The 6,000-nt window shown below is 49.3% G+C and overlaps 1 long non-coding RNA gene across 1 annotated transcript in view; it reads left to right on the plus strand.

Annotated features, from left to right (window-relative positions):
* LOC138565939 (uncharacterized) overlaps window positions 1-2,857 on the plus strand; it is a 122,186-nt gene extending 119,329 nt beyond the window's left edge. The window contains exon 4 of the long non-coding RNA XR_011301722.1: window positions 1,844-2,857. This is a non-coding gene — a long non-coding RNA (uncharacterized lncRNA). The remainder of the gene's footprint in view (window positions 1-1,843) is intronic.
* The last annotated feature ends 3,143 nt before the right edge of the window (window positions 2,858-6,000 follow it).

The following is a 6,000-nucleotide window of genomic DNA, read 5'->3' on the forward strand; positions in this document are numbered from 1 at the left end:
ATCTTCAACAAAAAAAGAAGGTGGTGCCACTCAAGGAAGAGCCTCGGGTGGCTGGAAACAGTGCGCGGGACACTGTGTGTTCTCGCAGATGTTCCAGCCACCTAATTGGCTGAACGCCTTTCCCCAGGTGCAAATGTTTTATTATCTAACTAGCAGGTGTTCCATAGTATGACAAGACTTGGGATCTATTGTACTGAGTGAAAGGGAGCTCCCCTCCACTTATTGAAATGTGTGTGCGTGTATAGATCTGGGCGTCTTCATTCATGAATGACCTTTCCTTCAACTGTGCTTCCCGATCCTCCCTTCCATTTATAATTTCGTTTTATTTGACTTTGTAAAGCACTGATGTCCGGAGGAGCGCCTGGGCCTCTGGGATTGAGCCTGAAAGGCCGATGCAATCCTAGGCAGAAGACTTCCTGGCCTCTGTCTACAGATCATCAGAAGAATGCTGCACGGGGTGGCACCCGGACCTAGAATGTATGGCACAGGTTTTGGGCACAGTTAGTTAGTGGAATGGCAATCAGACCTCTGGTTTGGAACAGAGATCTCGATTTGGCTGGTGCCATTTGATTTGATATTTAAGGTAGAAGGGGGGCTTGTCCACAAGATGCCTTTTAGACGAGGGAAAGAGCCTTAAAGGAGACTCAACATCACAATCTATCGTTCAACTTTGCTACCTGCACCCTCTTTATCTAAACCATATCCTCTCCCAAGCCTACACACTAACATACCACTGGCTGGCTTTCCAAGTAAAACCCCTCTCTCTTTAAATTCCTACTCCACGACTTCAAATCTCTCCATGGTCTTGCCACTCGGTAAATCTCTCCATGGTCTCACCACTCGGTAAATCTCTCCATGGTCTTGCCACTCTGTAAATCTCTCCATGGTCCCACCACTCGGTAAATCTCTCCATGGTCTCGCCACTCGTTAAATCTCTCCATGGTCTCGCCACTCTGCAAATCTCTCCATGGTCTCGCCACTCGGTAATTCTCTCCATGGTCCCGCCACTCTGCAAATCTCTCCATGGTCTCGCCACTCTGTAAATCTCTCCATTGTTTCGCCACTCGTTAAATCTCTCCATGGTCTCGCCACTCTGCAAATCTCTCTGTTGCTCTCGCCACTCGGTAAATCTCTCAATGGTCTAGCCACTCGGTAAATCTCTCTATGGTCTCGCCACTTGGTAAATCTCTCCATGGTCTCGCCACTCGGCACCTTGCTGAATGTCTATTTCGGCTCCCCCTCCCAAAATCTGCACTCTTCCTCTCCACAATCACTGCGCTCTTGACCTGGCGCGCCACCCCCAGCCCCTGCTTTCCCTCCCACCAGACTGCTACAGAATTCAGGCAATCCAACAAGGCTACTTTGCACCCCTCACTCCTAATGTTCCAGGCTGAACACATTCTTGTGTCCCTCTATGTTTTTCCACACATGCTTTTCTTTAGAGTGAATTCAACTTCTGCAACTTGGGGAGCAATCTCTACCCTGTCCCATTCCCACGTTCCCCATGAGTGTTTCCTAAGCAATGTTGCAGTTGTTAAAATAGATACCCATGTCTGCTCTGCTGCTGTTAATGGCTCTGCTGTATGAGGTGTCTCTCTCTTCCCTTGTTACAGAACATGTTAAGCTTCTGTGATGGATTTCACACCCTTTCTACGGCATGGGCCTCGGGAGGGATGGGGTAACACTAGTGTGTGCTCTTTTATGTTCTATTTGCTATTGTGCTATTCATTTTCCTTTGGCACCAGGCAACTTGTATATGGGTTGCAGTAGTATTTTGTGTTCCTGTGATTTTCGATGTTTGTGAGTCCATGCCAATAACATGCTGTTTATTTTTGTCCTCTAGCGCCAACACTATTGCTGCTAGGACTCAATGGACTACCTGCGAGGCTGCTCCTTATCGCCGTGTGCCAGGGTAATTAATGGACCGCACAGCCAGAAGTGCCATGTGTGCCTCCCATGAAATAAAAATGCACCTTTTCCGCTGACAATGTCTCTCTGTTTATGTTTTTCACATGCACTTATTATAGGGTGAACCCAACACTTGTAACTTGTGGAGCAATCTCACCCTGTTGAGCCATTCAAATGCAATGGATGCCTCATGTGTGAGCAGTATGTCTTTAGAGTATGTGCCTGCCTCGTGCCACTGGTTTGGCTACAAAATCTGCTGCTCTTTATTCACGTAAAGAATGGGTGTCAGCTCAGGACATAACAGAAACACAATGCAAATGGCCTCTGTATAAAGGTAAGGACGCCTTTTTACCCCATCATATTACAGCCCCATTACCCATTCAGTGGACCAAGCGCCTACTACATCCACAGAAAGCCCATCCTTGGTTTACTGTATATGAACACTGCATAGGAATACTGGACAACAAGTACATAAGGCTGTGTTGTTGAGGTGCAGCTACAGTCCGCGGCGTAACTCTAATCCTCGGTTCTTAAGGAGAAGACAAGGCTCGCGCGTTATCTGTCCCTGACGCCTTTGTGAAGAGCACTCCACACTCTGGACAGGTTTACAAGCAGCCGAGAGGTTGAATTCCAATTACTACTTTGAGTCTTAGCATTCGGGACAAGAAGTATTTAGTGACAATAACAAGAAGTTCACACACACTGGCTTTATTGAACGCATTGTTTTTTTTATCACGTATCTGTCACCTACAACACCAAAACATATACAAGAATTTGTTGAATGCATTAATGTCACAGTTGACTACTTAACATAATTTTCAGAGCCCTGAAGAAGAGCTAGAGAGCTCGAAACACGTGTTGCTCAGAAAGAGTCAGTAATTCTAAAGAAAATAAAAACCGAATCGGAGTTTTGAATTACCTCATACATTGCCTTTTCTTTGTAATCCATTGGGATGAGGGCTGTAGGAACCCAAGGCTTGTTTTTCACTCCTTTGAATTAAGGTTGTGCTTTTACCCTATCAGGTCACAGCTTTTGATGGATGATCCCATTTACATCAGGTGGATCTCTCCACCCAAATGAGGTTGAGTTGAGAGGCATGTTTGCATGAACAGTACAGTAGAAACACACATTGGCCCTCATTACGACCCTGGCGGAAATCGGAAAACGATGGCGGAGATGCAATACCGCCATCGAATAGCGCTCGGTGCGACTATGACCCGCCACCGCAAAGTACGAAGCCATTAGCGACACCGCAGTGAACGGCAACGCTAACTGCACCAAGTACGCGCGCGCGCGCCATGCCAAACCGTAAATACCACCATGGCGCAAGGGTACGCGAATTCCGACCCTAGCGGACATGTACCTAACGCCATCAAGCATGGCGGAAAGCACCATTCCGCCATGGTGAGAAGTACGGCATCGCGAATCAACCGTAAACGGCCCCACTGAGTGCCTGTACACCGCTCCCTGCCCACAAAGTACAACTCCCCGTAGGTGCAATGAAGTCACAATGCAACCATTGAAATGTACAAGTCACCCATGCATGCCAACGAACAAAAGACTCACAAGAGGGGCCAATGGGAGCTGCAGGGCACAGATGGCACGAATACAGAAGCCATTCCAATGGACATGACCACAGTCCCCCCCCCGAAACGCACGCAAACACAGGCACCTGTGACCAGCAATATTCCGAAAATCACAACATTCCACCAGTCCACCTGGCTGACCGGCGTCTGTTACACAAAACCCAATCCCCCGCCCCTGAGCATGACAACATTCAAACAGTCATATTGGCAGCCCCCATCCCTGACCTCACTGGGCTCCGTAGGCAAACGCGCCCAGCACAGTACCACGCGACTATACTCCGAAACCGGAACCCAATGCAGATCTCCTCACAATACATCGCACCCCAAATAGGAACATGCCACATCACTCGCAAAGAAGAACGCTACACGGCCCATATCAGAATACAAATTTAATGCACAACCAATTCACCAAGCTCATACAGCCATTAGTCCATGAACTCAAAAACACATATCACCATTGTGGGCTGCATCCGCAAGGAATGACCAGCTACTACTTGTGTGACGCCCTGTTCCATCATGGTACACAGAGCCACATTCACGTACGAAAAGGCAACATGGAAGCGCACTGAACCGCAGGCCCGTCCCAATGGGGAGGCACTAGTCCAACTGAAAGGCCGAAATGTTGCTCCGAGCCACTAGTACTGCGTAAGGGCATGTGGCCCATTGGCGATCGTCCCATAAGATCGTAATGCTGCTCCACTGATTAACACGAAGCAGCAGGTGTCGTGAGTAAACGCCATCTGCAGGAGTGGCATACAGATGGCAGTGGCAAAAGGGGAGGAGATACCTGTCAACCAAAAGAAAAGAAAAAGAACAGAATGGCCATCAGAAGTACATTCGAACAACTCACTCCAATGATCACACTAAATCCACAGCCATATGCATGCTAGCCCACTCCAAAGGATCATCACCACCCCACAACCACTTGCGACTCATAACCATCTATATCGAGGTGTAAACACCATCACAAACGAGTGTACCTGTGCATGCGACTGTCAAAACAGATTCCATCAGATGGGAATGTTAACGTGCTTTGACACAAGTGTCTGAAGGCGCGTCGAGACAGGGAGGGCTCAACAAGGCCAGATAGACGATGGTCCCACTATGGCAGCCCTGCATCACATAGCGCAGGGGAGGCGGATAGATCCCAAGAAGCACTGTACATGGCAAACCCTGTATCAAATCACCTGGCCATGCATCCATTCATCATTCCCTCATCCTGTTATAAAAACGCCTGAAAATTTACTCACAAAACATTCGATTTTTCCATTGAGTCTGTGCGTTATGCAGCCTGCAAAATCCACAGTGCCCCAGCCCGTAATTCCAGTGTTGTGAAGTTACATGTATTTGGGAACGTCCGGCCTCATCGGCCACGTCACGATTGCGCATCCCAAACTATTCATATCAATCATTGCTTCCTCGCCATGGCCTCTGTCTCAAGGACATTGAACAATAGAACGTTATATTTGCAGTCAGACCTGTGGGCATCTCCTCTCCGCTAGCCGAAAACCGAAAGCGCCGGCCTTCGAATTCCTCATATGCAACATCACGTCGAAAAGGCATCTGTGGCCGTTTGAACTCACAAATTAATCCATCTAGTGCGGCTGTGTGTGAAAATGGTAACTGCCATCACCCACTAATGGGACGCCCCGCCCGTCGTTGCAACTCGGTACAGTGATGCATGAGGGCCCACCGTTACTCGAGTACTACGTTCCACTGACCCATCACAAGTCTGTTCGCGACTGCAAAGATTGTATGTGAAACAATGGGACCATAGCCGAATGTACATAACAACAAATGTTACACGGCCATCGGGTACAAATACATGATTGCAATAGCAAGATGCCATTCCTCGAATAGCAGCGTTGTGTGCGGGACGTGCTCGCCCAAAGGGGAGAGCAGCTTGCACAGGTGGAATGAATCACCACAGGTGGAGGCCATACAGCCTGAAAACACATAAAGTGCACACCCAGTCTCCTCCCACAACCACACCCACTCCGAAATGCTACCGGCAGGACTCGCGATGTTGGCCCTGGGGGACCTGATAGCACTGCAAGTACTCCAACTCCAAGAAGAAGACGAACACCAACTACAACCGGCCGCACGGAGGAGACGCAGGAGGAGGAGGAGGCCAAGGCAGGGCCCGCAAGGGCCGCCAGCACAGCCACTACCACCACGCAGGCAGCCCGCAATCCCACGCCTCCGAGCACATCCGTTCAACCTCACTGATGAGCAGATCCACACCCTCTACCGTTTGGACCGGGACACCATAGCCGCCATAGTGGACATGACACAGGCTGACCTTGTCAGCATGATAGATAGCCCAACCGCCATCCCACCCCTACTGAAGGTGGTGTCTGTACTCCACTTCCTGGCCACAGGCACCTACCAGCACACAGTCGGACAGTTGCATGGCATTTCTCAGCCACTGTTCTCACGGACACTATTGCAAGTGCTCGATGCCCTCCTGAAGCACGCAGACGACTACATCTCTCTACCACGCTC

The sequence above is a fragment of the Ambystoma mexicanum genome, chromosome 2p (assembly GCF_040938575.1).
Source record: "Ambystoma mexicanum isolate Mex_15411 chromosome 2p, UKY_AmexF1_1, whole genome shotgun sequence".
In the NCBI taxonomy this organism is placed as follows: Eukaryota; Metazoa; Chordata; class Amphibia; order Caudata; family Ambystomatidae; genus Ambystoma; species Ambystoma mexicanum.